Consider the following 18346-nt stretch of genomic DNA (forward strand, 5'->3'; position numbering starts at 1 on the left):
CCAATTTTTAACTACTATGCTGTTTCCCCGGCAAATAAACAGGCCGAGTTGAAGATGGTATAGGAAAGGATAAATAGACCTTACCAGGTGGTTGGGATGCAATAAAGAAATAGTTGGAATGACAATCCCCAACACAGATTGATTGGAGGAGGGTGGTTGATGGTAAACAAAAGGCTTCAGGTGATATTTTGAATATGAAGACCACTTTGGTCAGTTTGGATCAGATACTCAGGAGGTCAAACAATAACTGAAGAAAATATGGAAGAATCCACATATGGCCCTCTGAAGTCGACCTTCATGGATGGCTTGAAACCAGTTGTTCCCGAAAAAGTGAGGTCAGCGAATGCAAATTGAAATGAAACTGCCATTTCTTATGGTGATCTGGTGCAAACTGCCAAATAAGTGCGGGGAGATATCAAAGTCCGAATAAGATCAGTGCAGATGAACCAACTGTCTACACCTGATAACCAACAGAACAAGTGGGACTAGAATTCATAGCAAGATGTTAATTTACTGGTTGGAAAAGAACATGATGTGCTCTGTCTGATCAATTATCTAGCCCTCAAGGGACACAAAGCAAATTTGGACAAGGCTCAATTTCAACAGAAAAGAAAAATTTCCTGAGGCAAGCAAGAAATCACTAAAGATTGTGCAAAGGTCATTATATCAGCAAAACCAGCTACAACAATTCAGCAACTTTGATCACTTCAGGGTCTGTGCAACTAAAACAGATGATGGGTCGATTCATATGCTGAAATTGCTGAACGCCTCACCAGTCTGCTGAAAGGCAGCAAGCACTCGGCCAACCCTGTGACTCTTAATGAAGAACAGATTGTAACTTTTAGAACATAAGAACATAAGAAATAGGAGCAGGAGTAGGCCATCTGGCCCATCGAGCCTGCCCCGCCATTCAATAAAATCATGGCTGATCTGTCCGTAAACTCAGCTCCATCTACCTGCCTTTTCCCCATAACCCTTAATTCCCCTACTATATAAAAATCTAACTGTACCTTAAATATATTTAGTGAAGAAGACTCAACTGCTTCCCTGAGCACAGAATTCCACAGATTCATCAGTCTCTGGGAAAAACAGTTTCTCCTCATTTCCGTCCTAAATCTTCTCCCCTGAATCTTGAGGGAATGTCCACTAGTTCTAGTCTCTTTTCAAATGTGATAGATGATATTAAGTACTGCACCTGCATTAGGGATCCCTAATATGCGTAAACCATTCACCTTGTAGATCAACGAGAAACATGACTACATGACAGCAGTTTTAAGACAAGAACACGTAGACCAACAGTGTCCTGTTGGTTATTATTATGCCAAATTGGACAATGCAGCATTAGGATGGGGTTTGTGTCTACGGCAGGCAAACTACATGGCAGTCATGACTGCTTCTAACATCATGCTGGATCACACTTTAAATGTTTGATGTCTGCATTCAGTGCACACTTTCCTGACTTTGAACGGTGACAACTGCTCGGTGGCCCAAGAGATCCACTGTTCTTGAGGCACCTAATATCATCATCCAACGAGCGAGTCTATTGAATCGAGCTACGCTGTTGTCAGTGGACATGGAAGACTGTGATGATCATGACTGTGCAAGGACAATAACATGCCAGGAAGATGCAACTTACCATAAAGAAGTGTTTTTATTGAAGCCAGATCTGGTTATGAACACTGATGGCTCCTCACCCATTGAGGGAGGAATTTGAAAAGCTGGTCGGGCTGTTGCTACGGAAAAATGAAGTGATAGCCTCAGGAGGGATGGCTCCTGGTGCCTCTGCACGACAGGCAGGTCTGAAAGCTTTGACTGAAGCTTGTAAGCTAGCAGAAGGAAGATCAGCTGACATCTACATGGATTCTCAATATACTTTCAGAGTCATTCATAACTTTGGAAACATGAAGACAAGGAAGATTTTGTACAGCTGTGGGAACTCCAATCAAGAATGCTGAACTAATACGAGAAGTTATGCAATTCATACAACTATCATCAGAAGTTGCTGTGTTGAAACGTAAAGGTCACTTGAAAACAACCACAATGGAAAGCTGCGGAAACACATTCACAAATGAATCTGCAAAAAATGGGCAACAAGGGAAGGAATAAAGAAAATAGAAGAAAATTTGATAACTGTGTAAGGGGTTTCTTCTTTTATGTTACTGCGTAGGCTAATTAAAATGGTTTCTTATGTTAACTGCTGAGAAAGTTCTCCCACTAGTAGCTTGTTTGGGTTATGTTATTGATAAGAGAACGAATGAACCAATTGGGATAGATGTTATTCTTTCTAGTGTGTCTGTAGGTTATTGTGATGCGTGGGTTTTTAGGCAGAAGGCACGATGGAGAGCGAGAGATTGGACAAGGTGCTGTGAGCCGGTTAATGGGGTCGGACCCCGAGTAGGAGTCCGAGGTCCAGGGTCTTCGGCGAGGAGAGGAGACAGAGACAGACTCGTGTGGAGCGTCTGGTCGACCACCGTGGTTGGTCCCAGGTGGCAGGTCGAGGTGGTCAGAGGAGATCGAATGGTGAAGAGAGGATCGTCACTAGAGCTCCAACTGTTGTACACAAAGAGATTGAACTTAGGTAAATTTGGCGCCTTTTATTTTCCTTTTATATTTTATCTCTATTAATTATATAGTTCCAGTAATATCTATAAACTGTAATTCATTTAATCGTATATAGATAGATAGATAGATATACTTTATTAATCCCGAGGGAAATTTGGTTTCGTTACAGCCGCACCAACCAAGAATAGAGCGTAAATATAGCAATACAAAAACCACAAACAATCAAACAACAAAATGCAAACTATGCCAGATGGAAAATAAGTCCAGGACCAGTCTATTGGCTCAGGGTGTCTGACCCTCCACGGGAGGAGCTGCACGTTCGATGGCCACAGGCATATGGTGCATTGTCTGTTACTTAGCGGGTGGGGTACAATCACACAGCATCCACACAAACTTAATTACCCAGTTAGGTGGGGCCGAGGGCTGTTTCCCCTAGACGACAGCGAGTTGAACGACTCTGAGGCTTGCTGGGGGGCTACAACTGAAATCATGGAAACAAAGTTGAAGTACCTGTAACAGATGGACTTACAAGCTGTTCAAGAAATCCATAATCAATGCTCAAACCAAGGGAGGTGATCCTGGATAGAAAATCTCAGAGAGGCTGATATGCACTTTGTGGCAGATAATTTGTGTGAAGGTAGCCCAATTTGTCAAGTCTGCTTCTCAACAGGTTTCTGCTGCTTGGAGTGGTCCATCAGAAGAAGGGCATACCCTGATTCCTGGCGAGTGGCTCCTGGTCAAGAAACCATACCAGGAACCACGGGAGGGCTCAGTGGGAAAGTTCTTGCCAAGTGCTGTTAATTACCAATTCAACAGTTATGGTAGAGGGTAAAAGTAAGTGGATACCCACCAGCCACCGCAAGCAAGCTAAAGTGACACAAGATTAAGACAGGTGCTGTGAGAAGACTGGTAGCTGTAGACTCAGACCTGTACACAGGTGGCTCAGGCCAATGGAAATATAATCGAATTAATTAAAACTACACATAAACAACATTCAGTTTTTCTTTGACCGAAGTAGCAAGGGAACTCAGCAGCCACCTGAGTGACTGAGCAGCCCTTTTCAGGGCCGCACTGCCCACCTCTGTAGTTTAAGGAAGGGGCTAGAAAAGATGCCCTAAACATTGCCATTGCCTACTTCACCCAGCCCTGGTCAGTAAACTGTGGCTGGCAGGGATCCCATTTCTGTGGTCGAAATCAAAGAAATCGAACAAAAGTGACACCGCTCAGAATCAAAACATGAAATATGGGAACCTGAATAGACAGCGCCAAGTCTGGCAGACCAGAGAGAAGAACTGCTTTGGTAACAAGAGAACTGGAGAGGTTCAAGATTGACATCACAGCTCTCACCTTGCTGACAAAGTCCAACTGGCAGAAGTAGGTGGTGGCTACACATTGTTCTGGAGTGGACCCAACCATAAGCAGGAGTCGGATTTGTTATCTACAACCACCTTGTCCGAAAGCGTACCATTTGCCAAAAGGATTCAGTGATCACCTAATGACTATGCAACTACCCCTGAGGAACAAACGCGATGTCACGCTGATCAGTGCCTATGTCCCGACGATGATCAACCAGATGATGTGAAAGCCAAGTTCTATGGAGAGCCTGATTCCCAGTTCGCGGCTGTACCAAGGTCAGACAAGCTCCTTGTCATTGGAGATTTCAACGTTCATGTGGGCAGAAATCTCAATACCTGGGTTAGAGACCTAGGGCACAATGGGGTAGGCAAATGCAACAGCAACAGCCTGCTTCTTCGGAAAACCTGTGCCGTGTATGATCTAATCATCATTAACACAGTCTTCGCCAGCCAAACGGTAATAAGACGTCTTGGATGCATCCTGGCTCTAGGCACTGGCATCTGATTGACTATGTCATCACCAGAGTATGTGACAGATGTGATGTCAGTGTGACCGAAGCCACGTGCGGAGCAGACTACTGGACAGACCACCGCCTGGTCGTTTCCAAATCCAACCCAAATGACGCCCACAAGCCAGGAAATTTGCCAAGAAGTTCTGTGTCTGCAAGCTGAAATTGCGTGCTACTGCAGACCACCTGGTTAAAAGTCTCCAGTCACAGCTCACTGATGCTCATCTTGGAGGGAGTGTTGAAGAAGACTGGGCTGCTTCCAGGGATCATGTATACTCTGCTTCCTTCATAGTCCTTGGCCATACAACAAGGAGTAACCAAGACCGGTTCAATGAGAGTGACGAGGAGATAAGAGCTCTCATACAGGAAAAGCAAAGGCTACACAGAGCCAGTCAGAATAATCCTTCCTGTATCTACAAGAAGACACACAGAGCCAATCAGAATGGTCTTTCCTGCAAGCAACATAAACAAAGAAGCAATTGATCATCTCAATCAAGTAGACGTCAACCATGTGGTGGACACTCTTCCCCAAGAAGAGGAAGTCAAGAGTGCAATAGGCCAGCTGTCAAGTGGCAAGGCTTTTGGGGCAGATGCTATACCAGCGGAGGTCTGCAAAACAGGTGGTCCACTAATCACCAGCAAACTGATGGAGCTCTTCCAGCCCTTCTGGGAGAAAGGTCAGATTCTACAAGAAATGAAAGATGCATCCATTACAAGAGGAAGGGAAACCGCCAAACATGTGACAACCAAAGAGGTATCTCTTTACTCTCAGTAGCTGAGAAAATCTTAGCCAGAGTCCTGTTAGACAGGCTAAATGCCCATCTGGAATGAGATAATCTCCTGGAAAGTCAGTGCGGCTTCAGGAAAGGAAGAGGAGCTCTTAACATGATCTTTGCCGTGAGACAACTCTAGGCAAAATGCCAGGAACAGTACAGCTCTATGTCACCTTTGTCGATCTTACCATCTTGTGTCAAGAGGGATTATGGAAGATCCTGGCAAAGTTGGGTTGCCCTGGCAGATTCATCACCATGGTCAAGCAGTCTCATGACAGGATGTCAGCCCCGCTCGCTCCATGATGGTGACTGCCCTGTTGCTTTCTCAGTCACAAATGAGGTCAAGCAGAGCTGTGTGCCAGTGCCCAACCGCTTCAGCATGATGTTCAGTGAAACGTTGGCTGATGCATTCCGGGGCAATGATCCTGGAATCCACATGAGATACAGGACGGATGGCAAGCTGTTCCCCATGCAGAGGCCTCAAGCTGTTACTACAGTCAAAGGGAGAGTGCTGAAAGGCTTCTTATTCACTGACAAATGCACTCTCAAAGCAAGCTCTGAATCCAACATGTAGAACATCTTTGAAAAATTTTCCACTGCACATGACAACTTCAATCTCACCATCAGCGGGAGCCATGCACCAAGCAGCCCCAGATCAACCCCATTTGGAGCCGTCCATCTCCGTGAACGGCCAGCAGCTCCAGGCAGTTGACAATTTCACTTATGTTGGCGGCACCTCCTCAAGAGCAGTTCACATTGGCGATGAGGTCAGCTGCAGGGTCGCCAAAGCTAGTGCCAGTTTTGGGAGACTACGTGACACAGTACGGGAGCGAAGGAAAAATTATTCTGAAAACAAAGCTGGAGGTCTATTGCGCTGTCAGCCGACCCACTTTCCTCTACGTGTGCGAAACGTGGACTGTGTAGGTGACACATGTGTGTAGACTGAACCACTTCCACTTGTCGCACCTACAGTAGATCATGAAAATCAATTGGCACGACAGGATTCCTGGCATGGAAGTGCTGTCTGCAGTAGACATGCCCATCATCCACACATTGCTGACAAAACATCAAGTCAGATGGGCAGGTCATGTCATCAGGATGTCAGACGATCACATCCCCAAACAGTTGTTCTTCAGGGAACTGTCCACAGAGAGGTGCTCTCGTGGTGGTCAGTGAAAGCGATTCAAGGACATGCTCAAGACTTCACTCAAGGCTCTTGAGAACACTTCTTGGGAACACGTAGCCTTGAATTGTTCACCCAGGCACAACCTTCTCAATAAAGGTGCCACCAAAGCTGAAAAGAATCGTAACATGGAAGCAAAAAGGAAACAACAACAGTGGAAAGTACAAGCAGCAGGAACCTCAACGACAGGACCTTCACACACTTGCTCCTTGTGTGGGAGGTACTTCCTAGCCCCGACTGGACTCAACAGCCACCTCTGCACATACAAATAACAACACACCCACCCAACGGTGTCAGTGGTCCTCTCATTGCTTGTAATGGACACGCACACACAGTTGATATGCCTCAGACCTCAAGGTAGGCTCCCATTCCATGATCTTTCAAAAATCCATCTAGCTCCTCTTTATATATTTTCAGTGTGTCGAACCTCCGCATCTGGGTGGCACAATAGCACAATGATTAGCATAGCAATTTTCTCTACTGGTAATCCACATTCATTTCCCGCTGCTGTCTGCAAGCAGTTTTCACGTTCTCTCCTCGTACACGCGGGCTTCCTCCTGGTGCTCCGGTTTCCACCCAAATTCCAAAGTAACGTGGTTTAGAAAGTTAATTGGTCACTCGGGTGTACTTGGGCGGTGTAGGCCTGTTGGGCCAGAAGGGCCTGTTACAATGCTGTCTTTCTAAACAAAAAATTGAAATCTCCTAGGGTGAAAACTCCAAGGTTCTTTGCCTTCTGTAAGAAGTAATTCCACAAATCACAGTTTTAAAAACTTTACTTTTTACATTGTCCCCTCATTCAAGACTCTGCCACTAGCAAGAGCAACTCAAATTTACTTTATTCTGCTCCCTTAGGATTTTATATGTTTCAAAGTTTTCAAAGGTACAATTTAATGTCAGAGAAATGTATAAAATATACATTCTGAAATGCTTTCTCCTTGCAACCATCCACGAAAACAGAGGAATGAACGACAGCTAATCGTTAGAACCCCAACTCCCTTCCCTCCCGCACGTAGGCAGCAACATAGCAACAATCCCCCCTCCTCCCACCAGCAAAAAAAAGCATTGGCACCCACCACCAAGCACTCAGCGTGAGCAAAAGAATAGCAAAGACACAGACTTGCAGTACCCCAAAGACCACCCGGTATTCGACAAACAACAGGTTCTGTCTAAGGGAGAAAGAGGTGTCTCCATTTTCACAGCGAGAGAGGAGACATAACAAACAACACACTGGTTTCCAATGTTAAAAGTCCGTTGCATCGTTTTTTTCCGAGCTCTGTGCCCAAAGATCTCAAGACTCTGGACATACAGCCAAAGATGTTCCGGCTCTCATAACACACCAGTCCGGGACACCGATCTTCGATTTGCCCACCTCCAGAACCCCGAGATCCTAGGCCTCCAAGGCCGAGCCCTTGGTGTGCCGAACAACACCCAGTTATGAAACCCCGAGAGCGGGTCCATTCCCACAAAGAATGATAGTCCGCGTGTAACTCCAGGTCAGGGTCTTCAAAATAACCCTGAAGGGGAAAAATAGAGATATTAAAGATGGAGGTAGAGCTGTTTCCGAAGATGCAAGTAAAGGAGTCGCCGTTTAGCACCATTATCACTTAGTTCCATAAGATCTCTTTTTATTCCTCCAAAAATGTTAAAGAAAACAGAAGTAACTCTGCAATAATAAACACAAAAGAAAAAAATTGTATCTTTAGTGATGCAGAATCTATGGGATCAGTTCTCCAAAGTACCTTCTTCTCCCAAGCATTTTACGTTGATCATGTGCTAAATCTTAATGTACTCATAGTAAGAGGAAATTTTAATGTAAATTGGTGAAAGGAATATCTCAGAAAGCGGGGCAAGACCAATCCAGTTCTGCATATTTAGAGACCTAGAAAACCATTATTACTTCTAATTGTCAACTTCATCTATGACTTCACGGCTCTAGTCTGAAAACTCCTTTAGCTCCACAAACTTCCAAAATACTTGCAATCTTTCAGTCCTAGGCTGTGATTATGTGTGAAAAGACTAATCCCAAATATTTGATAATAATTCACAAGATAAAAGAGTATACATAGAAATGCCTTTGAATCTAATATGATAAAATCATATAATGAGTATAACACTATGATGGATCTGCACGGTGCTTACTATAGTTCAAGCAGTTAATTCTTTCTCCCATCAACTAACTAATACAATGTGACAGCCTGTAACTCCCAGTTGATTTAGAATGGTCTTAATCACCTATTTTATTTGCTTGCAAATCAGCAGAATTATTCCTCCAATACAAATTCACTAAGGTGAAATACAAATCTAATGAAAGATGAACTGCAAACCAAAGGGCGTTATAATATTGTTAAGACAATTCTCAAACGGATACAGTTTATGATTTGAAAATCAGAAACAGGTTTATTATCACTAGCATATGTTGTGAAATTTGTTGTTTTGGGGCAGCAGTATATTGCAATAGATAATACAAAACAAAATATTGTACAAACATTTGTATTTGTATATAAAAACTAAATTAAGTAAGGATTGCAAAAAGGAGAAAAAAATTAGTGAGGTGGTGTTTATGGGTTCATTGTTCATTCATAAATCTGACAGCAGAAGGGAAGAAGCTGTTTCTGAAATGTTGAGTGTATACCTGCTTCTGCACCTTCTCATTGATGGTAGTGCAGTTTTTTGCAAATAAAACAATGTGAGGTGTGTTACGTTTAAGAAAAAACCATAAAGACTCATTTATTGAACTCTAAAAAACTGAATACAAAGTTCTTTAAAAGTACCTTACATAATTACATAATCCTGACAGACCCACCTCTCAGAGCGAACCCCAACTCAATATTGGTGGTTGTGAATTCTGTATGCTTTCACCAGTTACATTATGGGGAGCAAGGACATGGCAGACCAATTGAATAATTACTTTGGTTCTGTCTTCACTAAGGAGGACATAAATAATCTTCCAGAAATAGTAGGGGACTGAGGGTCCGGTGAGATGGAGGAACTGAGCGAAATACATGTTAGTAGGGAAGTGGTGTTAGGTAAATTGAAGGGATTGAAGGCAGATAAATCCCCAGGGCCAGATGGTCTGCATCCCAGGGTGCTTAAGGAAGTAGCCCAAGAAATAGTGGATGCATTAGTGATAATTTTTCAAAACTCGTTAGATTCTGGACTAGTTCCTGAGGATTGGAGGGTGGCTAATGTAACTCCCCTTTTTAAAAAAGGAGGGAGAGAGAAACCGGGGAATTATAGACTGGTTAGCCTAATGTCGGTGGTGGGGAAACTGCTGGAGTCAGTTATCAAGGATGTGATAACAGCACATTTGGAAAGTGGTGAAATGCTCGGACAAAGTCAGCATGGATTTGTGAAAGGAAAATCATGTCTGACGAATCTCATAGAATTTTTTGAGGATGTAACTAGTAGAGTGGATAGGGGAGAACCAGTGGATGTGGTATATTTGGATTTTCAGAAGGCTTTTGACAAGGTCCCACACAGGGGATTAGTGTGCAAACTTAAAGCACACGGTATTGGGGGTAAGGTATTGGTGTGGGTGGAGAGTTGGTTAGCAGACAGGAAGCAAAGAGTGGGAATAAACGGGACCTTTTCAGAATGGCAGGCGGTGACTAGTGGGGTACCGCAAGGCTCAGTGCTGGGACCCCAGTTGTTTACAATATATATTAATGACTTGGATGAGGGAATTAAATGCAGCATCTCCAAGTTTGCGGATGACACGAAGCTGGGTGGCAGTGTTAGCTGTGAGGAGGATGCTAAGAGGATGCAGGGTGACTTGGATAGGTTGGGTGAGTGGGCAAATTCATGGCAGATGCAATTTAATGTGGATAAATGTGAAGTTATCCACTTTGGTGGCAAAAATAGGAAAACAGATTATTATCTGAATGGTGGCCGATTAGGAAAAGGGGAGGTGCAACGTGACCTGGGTGTCATTATACACCAGTCATTGAAAGTGGGCATGCAGGTACAGCAGGCGGTGAAAAAGGCGAATGGTATGCTGGCATTTATAGCGAGAGGATTTGAGTACAGGAGCAGGGAGGTACTACTGCAGTTGTACAAGGCCTTGGTGAGACCGCACCTGGAGTATTGTGTGCAGTTTTGGTCCCCTAATCTGAGAAAAGACATCCTTGCCATAGAGGGAGTACAGAGAAGGTTCACCAGATTGATTCCTGGGATGGCAGGATTTTCATATGAAGAAAGAATGGATGAACTGGGCTTGTACTCGTTGGAATTTAGAAGATTGAGGGGGGATCTGATTGAAACGTATAAGATCCTTAAGGGATTGGACAGGCTAGATGTAGGAAGATTGTTCCCGATGTTGGGGAAGTCCAGAACGAGGGGTCACAGTTTGAGGATAGAGGGGAAGCCTTTTAAGACCGAGATTAGGAAAAACTTCTTCACACAGGGAGTGGTGAATCTGTGGAATTCTCTGCCACAGGAAACAGTTGAGGCCAGTTCATTGGCTATATTTAAGAGGGAGTTAGATATGGCCCTTGTGGCTACGGGGGTCAGGGGGTATGGAGGGAAGGCTGGGGCGGTGTTCTGAGTTGGATGATCAGCCATGATCATTATAAATGGCGGTGCAGGCTCGAAGGGCCGAATGGCCTACTCCTGCACCTATTTTCTATGTTTCTATGTTTCTATTATCCTGCACAAGCACCACCATCCCCACCTACAGAATTCACTAAAGCCGGTACTGTGAGCCTGTCCAGATCAGGTCCTGTGTTCCATGGGTGCAGGAACAGCAGGTGCCCCTGGTTTGTCTAGTTTCAGGTTTGTCCCTCATATCTATGATAAAAGTCTTTTCTCCCCATTCCAAAATGCAGAACGGGCCATCGTAAGGGGGCCTAAGGGGGCATTGGTGTGCATCATGGTGGACGAAAACAAATGAGGCAGGATGTAGGTCAACTGGAAACCAAAAGTGCTGTGAGCTTTGTTGGGAGGTAGGAATAGATGTTAAGGAATTGAATTTACTGAGAAGGGTGGAATGCTGTTGAGAGGATGACCATCAGTCATGGCATCAGTAGTAATGGGGAATGGATGCACCAGTAGCATTACCCTGAGAAATGGTCATTTGGTATTATCAAATTTCCTGGTCATGTCCACCAACCACAAAAGCACTTGATTAGGGGTATTGTCTTTAAGCACACTATACAGAGGGACCATAAGTTCAGCAGCTCATGGAATCAAGTGGTGATAAAAATTCACCATGCCTAAAATCTCCTGTAGCTCTTTTTGTAGTGCAGAGCAGAAGGAAATCCATTATAGCGGCGATTTTTGATGGGAAGGGTTTTGCATCTTCTGCGGAGATGCAATGGCTGAGAAAGTCAATGGTTGACGCCCCACACCAACATTTAACAGGGTTAATAATCAACCCACATTGGTTTAGGTGCTTGAAAATTGTGCGGAGTTGAGGTATGCGTTCGACGTTGGATGCACTGGTGACAAGTATGTCTTCCAGGTGAAGTAAAGAACTGGGAAGATGATTGATGAGAGAGATACAGAGCTGGAGAAGGGCGAGTCTGACAGGAGAGGACAGAAGGCCATGGAAGAATGAAAATGGGGAGGAGCACCAGAGGGAGGTGATAAGCTGATAAGGAGATAAGATGAGAGAGGGAAATGGGAATGGGGAATATTTGGGGGGGGGGGGGGGGGTCATTACCAGAAGTTTGTGAAATCAATATTCATCCCACCTGGTTGGAGGCTGCCCAGATGGATCTGACATAGGTATTATGTTCTCGTCCGGGAGACCAGGGCTGAAAGGAGAGCCAGTGAGATTGCATCCGCTGTAGACATATTGTGGTGATATGCAAACTGCAGTGGGTTCAGGTCCTTGCTTAGGCAGCAGATGATTTTAGCTATGACCAAACTCTCAGTTGCATGTTTTCAGTGCCCTACCAGGTATACCACCAGGGCCTGGTGCCTTGTGAGAGTTCATTCTCTTGAAAGGTGTTCTGACATCGGCCTCCGAGGCAGGAATCACACAGCTGGAGTTTTAATCTCCCTTTTAGGTTTTGCCTTTTAAGAATTAACGGCCTGAAAACCCTGCCAGAGCCAACCTGCATCCAATATCTGTTTCTAACCTCAATCAGCAACGTTTATTCGCCTTTCGAATAGTCTTCTGTAGGTCATACCTGGACTTCTTGCATAGTTCTGGATCACTGATCTTGAATGCCACAGACCTAGCTCTCAACAGACGATGAATCTCCTGGTTCATCCACAGCTTTTGGTTTGGGTATGTTCGTTATGTTCCTGAAGGCACACACTCATCGCACAGGTCTTGATGAATTCAATGACAACTGTGGCATATTCATTCCGACTCAAAGGTGTGCCCCCAAATATTGTCCAGTTACTAACAGAACAGACCCATAAGTGCTCCTCCACCTTTCTTGACCGTAGCTTCTTGGTCCTCATCACTGGTGCTGTGGTCTTTAGGTCACTGCCTATATTGCTGGGATAAAAGTGCAGCCGGATGATCAGACTTTCCAAAGTGTGGATGTGGAATGGCATGATAAACAGACTTGATGGTGGCATGACTGTGGTCAAGTGTGTAGGCTTCTCTGGTTCCACAGGTGACACATTGGTGAAAGTTGTTTGGTGTCTGGTTGAAATACCCTGTAATGACAGGGAAGGCAACAGGGTGTGCTGTTTTGTGACTGCTGGTCACAGTGCTCAGCTCCTCCAGTGCCTGCTCGATGTTGGCCTGAGGTGGAATGTAGACCAATACCAAGATGATGGTGGAAAACTCCCTCAACAGATGAAATGAAGGTTATTTGACTGCTAAATATGCCAAGTCGGGTGAGCATGACTGAGACAGAGCCATCATTTCTGTGCACAATAGTGAGTTAATCATAAAGCATACCCCATCTCCTCTACCTTTAAAAGTCTGATCTGCCCTGTCTTTGCAGAGAATGGTGAAAACATTAGTTTGCAGCGCTGCATCCAATATGGCAGGGTGAGCCATGTTTCTGTAAAGCAAAAGACACAGCAGCCCTTGATGACCCTTTGGTACAGTAATCTTGCTCTAGGATCTTCAGTTTTATTTTCCAAAGTCAGTACATTCACCAGTGGGGTTCTAAAACCTCTGCATTTCAATAGTACCTGCAGACTGGCTTGGCTTCCACACTTACATTTTAGTAAAGGGGAACTACATTCACAACCTGAGCCTGTAGTCCGGGATCTGCTGATATCTCTAGATTTAAGTATCGATAGATTTTAAACATGTCTTAAAATGGTCTTGCTTACCGATATACCTGGAATTTGAAGATATTGCTTACTCAAGATATGAAATTGCTTTTTGGTGGAAGCACATTCACAACGTGATCCTTCTGCAGTCTGAGCATTCTTACATCTGTGCTTTTTATTTTTTTTAAATGTAAAAAAAATCAGATGGATCCATAGAAGTATATAGCAATATACCTTTATGAATCGATTTTACATGAATGAATGAACAAAACTAATAAAAAACACACAACAGAATCAAATTGATATTTTAGTGTGAGTTGATTAACTCCAGTAACATCAACTAAACTTGACTCAGAGGAAGAGAATTCTGACATGTCTTGCTATATAATTTGACAAGAGCTGTGTGTAAATGAATTTTGAGTGGTTCTGGCACATCCCAAGGTCCAGAACCACGTGTTGAGAAATGTACTGAAGCTATTGCATTTGCCAAAGGGGTTTGGTGGGGACCACAACTTCAGCTCCACCAGTCACTGCACATTGAGGGACTGACGTACTGAATATGAGAAAATTTGATGTCATGTGGATGAAGTGTAAATCTTGTCAGCAAATAGAATATGTTTACTTTGAGTGGCAACTTAATATGAATGTACTGCACTATATATCTGCAAATTATTTAACATAAATGGAAAAAAAGCTTGACAAAATGAGCAGTATGTAGATTATGTATTCTCTGCTGCCGACTACATTAAAGATGAATTGTCATTCTGGAGGAATGTTGCCAGTGTAAATCCAGGCAGTATACAGAAAATCATGTCAGAATATTTAAATAAAGAAAAGCTGTGAAGGGTCCTGTCCCAGACACAGCAAAAGACCCTACAGACAAGAAAGAGATGACACTTTGGAAAAAGTGAACTGACTGCATTTTGACAGGTGGTGACAGATCTCGGGAAAAGAACAGAAGAAGACAATGGGGAATCACAATAATAAGATAATGAGGTTAACCATCATCACAGCAAAACAGCAAATGACTGATATCAGGACAGAATCCGATTGTAAACATTTCATGAAACAATGTGGAGCCCAGCATAATCAGAGCTGAAACATATTATGATGTAGAACTATAACATTTTAGTAATAATTTGAATTATTTAAAAATGTGGTCTTAAAACAAAAAAAAAGTGAATTAAAAAATGAACTACAAAAGCACATTGGCTTCTAGGAAGGGAAAAAGTAAATTTTCATTTTTTTTTGAAGTGTTAGCTTTAGCAAACTTTACTTAACAGGTGTAAACCATTTGGATCTTGATATGCTGTGGATGAACAAAGAGCAGTAAATATCTAAGTTCGGCCACGAGAATCAGTCATGCTTGTTTCAGTTTCCCTCTATGGAGTCTGTTCGGATATTTGCCTGGGAAGAGCTGCTATGGTCAGATTGGTGTTTTGTGGAAGGACAAAAACAAATAAAGGTGATTCAGAAACCAATCCACAATCCTCTCTGTCTTTACCCCTCTATTTTGTGCACATATAAACAAGCAGAAGCTAACAAATTAATAATAGTCAACATCAGCAAGATTGAGGAGCAGATTATAGACATCTGGGGAAGGAAGCTAGAGGTGTATGAGCCAGTCCTCATCAGATGAGAAGATTAGCAATTTTAAATTCCTAGGTGTTATTATTTCAGAGGACATGTCCTGGTCCCAGCACATAAGTGTGATTACGAAGAATGCATGCATTGCCTCTACTTTCATAGGAGTTTGTGGAGATTTGGCATGACCTCGAAAACTTTGACAAACTTTGACTCAACCATCAGGGCATTGAACCAAAAGTGATAACTTCGCTCAACTTCACTTGCCCCACCATTGAAATGTTCCCACATCCAATGGATTCACTTTCAAAGGCTTGTCATCTCATGTTTTCGGTACTTAATGGTTATTTATTTATTATTATTACTTCTTCTTTTTGTATGTGCACAGTATGTAGTCTACTGCACTTTGGTTGAACACTCCAGTTGGGTGGTCTTTCATTGATTCTGTTATGGTTATTAATCTATAGATTTATTGACTATGCCCAGAAGAAAATGAATTATCGCGGTTGTATATGGTAACATGTATGTGACAGTTGCTTAAGCCCCCACACATCAATTAAAAACGCAGATTGGGGAAAAAACTGAAGGCTACTTTTCCCATCAGAATGTTAGAATGTTTATGTAATTAAACTATCAGAAGTATTTAGTAAATCATGCTTCATGTTTGTAGGTTGCAGCAATGTAATGGACATTTAACATACAAGCATGCTAATTTATCTGTGCTTACTGTTCCACTAAAATTATCTACTTTGTCACAATATGGCTGAGTTGCTGTTCCTTTATGTGTTCTAAAGTTGAAAAGCAAGCCTGTCAATTAATTTATGCTAGATGTACACACTAGCAAAGAAGAGTGACAACATTGTGGGTCTAATAGCAGTATTTGTTTATTTAACGTTTTAATTGTATTATCTATCTACACCCTCTCTTCCTCACCTGTTGTTTCCCCTCAGGATCCATGGCTGCAGAATGGGTCAGTGACTGGTAACTTAGAGAATGCGTGAGCGTTCCTGAGCATCTTTTACAGTCAGGCTATGAATTATGGGTAATATAGGATATTTGGATCCTGTGGTTTGTACAAGGGGGAAGTCTATTATTTCAAATGTTATTTCTAGTTCCATTTGTAGACCATTTGAAGGAATTATATATTGAATTTGAATCATGTCACTGAATTTTTTATGGAAGACTACTTAAGCAGTAAAAAATAAGGTTGAGTGTGGTTTTAACTAATGTGGTGATTTTGTTTATTCCTCTACATGTCAAATGGTTTGCCTTGCAGACTGAAGTGCCCTGTGGTGTTGGCTTTATGGGAATTCTGCTTAGAGAGCATGGGGAGCAGTTCTATCAGCGGAGAACAATGCCTGATGTCTGTATGCAAGGGGCTCCTTCCGCTTCATCCCCCCAATCAGAAACAACATAAAAATGTTCCAGATGGAGGAAGATAAAGTTTCATCATGCAAAATATAGAACAAGAGCTAATAGCGCCAATAAGGTTGGAGGACTTTCTCCTTATAGGTATGTCTACCAAAAAATGTGATTTGTATTATGGTTCAATTTTAACCCATATGCGACGTGTTTAGAGCAGCAGAAAAATTCCTAAAATTTAAAAGCGTATGGTGCAAATCATTTCCATTATGGAACAATAATCATTTTATTTCTGGGGGGAAACCATTCACTAACAGAACTTGCGAATATAAAGGTATTACTACTCTTCAAGATATTAATGGGGCAAGTACTATCCTCAGCTTTCAATAATTGATATCTTGATATAATATTGATAAACACTCTCTTTTCGACTTTCAAGTAAGATCAGCTTGTAAAGCCTACGGCGTTCCCTGGGGGTCAGATTTAAAGGACCATCCCATTTTAAGTTGGATACAGAGGGCTCCAGGACAGATAATGTCATATAACTATGATGTGAGGTTATCCACTTTGGTGGTAAGAACAGGAAGGCAGATTATTATCTAAATGGAGTCAACTTAGGAAAAGGGGAAGTACAACGAGATCTAGGTGTTCTTGTACATCAGTCACTGAAAGCAAGCATGCAACTACAGCAGGCAGTGAAGAAAGCTAATGGCATGCTGGCCTTCATAACAAGGGGAATTGAGTATAGGAGCAAAGAGATCCTTCTGCAGTTGTACAGGGCCCTGGTGAGACCACACCTGGAGTACTGTGTGCAGTTTTGGTCTCCAAATTTGAGGAAGGACATTCTTGTTATTGAGGGAGTGCAGTGTAGGTTCCCAGGATGGCGGTTCTGTCATATGTTGAAAGATTGGAGCGACTGGGCCTGTATACTCTGGAATTTAGAAGGATGAGAGGGGATCTTATTGAAACATGTAAGATTATTATGGGATTGGACACACTGGAGGCAGGAAGCATGTTCCCGCTGATGGGTGAGTCCAGAACCAGAGGCCACAGTTTAAGAATAAGGGGTAGGCCATTTAGAACGGAGTTGAGAAAAAACTTTTTCACCCAGAGAGTGGTGGATATATGGAATGCTCTGCCCTAGAAGGCTGTGGAGGCCAAGTCTCTGGATGCTTTCAAGAAAGAGATGGATAGAGCTCTTAAAGATAGCGGAATCAAAGGTTATGGGGATAAGGCAGGAACTGGATACTGATTGTGGATGATCAGCCATGATCACAGTGAATGGCGGTGCGAGCTCGAAGGGCCGAATGGCCTACTCCTGCACCTATTGTCTATTGTCTATAAATTAAACTCCCAGAAATGTATGCCCACATCAGGAATGAAAGCCTGGGATAGGAACATATCTGAATTGGGACAAGACTTAGACTGGGATGCGATTTGGGATAATGCTGCCGGTGCTTCGAAAAACCCAAATCATTGGTGTATACACTTGAAATTTTGTCATAGAGCATATTTAACACCGAGAATTAGACATCAAATAGAACTGGTTCCTGACCCATATTGCTCATTTTGCCCCCACGGAACCATTGGTTCTTTTATACATGTTGTATGGGAATGTCCAGGGGTTTTTGATTTGTGGGGGAAGGTCATCAGTATTCTCTCACAGAACTAACAGGGATACAATTACCAATGGACCCCGCTGTACATCTTCTAAATGTTGACTCCCACCTTTCCCTTACGGAAAAAACACACAAAATCTGGCTGGCAGGCCTGACTTCAGCTAAGAAGATTGTAGTCCAGCGTTGGAAACCTCCCCATGATATTTCAAATACTCAC

The 18346-nt window shown here is 43.0% G+C and overlaps 1 long non-coding RNA gene across 1 annotated transcript in view; it reads left to right on the forward strand.

Annotated features, from left to right (window-relative positions):
• Positions 1-18346, forward strand: part of LOC140194720 (uncharacterized) — a 40921-nt gene that overhangs the window by 11387 nt on the left and 11188 nt on the right. The window contains exon 2 of the long non-coding RNA XR_011885275.1: positions 16425-16660. This is a non-coding gene — a long non-coding RNA (uncharacterized lncRNA). The remainder of the gene's footprint in view (positions 1-16424; positions 16661-18346) is intronic.

The sequence above is a fragment of the Mobula birostris genome, chromosome 3 (assembly GCF_030028105.1).
Source record: "Mobula birostris isolate sMobBir1 chromosome 3, sMobBir1.hap1, whole genome shotgun sequence".
Classification (NCBI taxonomy): Eukaryota; Metazoa; Chordata; class Chondrichthyes; order Myliobatiformes; family Myliobatidae; genus Mobula; species Mobula birostris.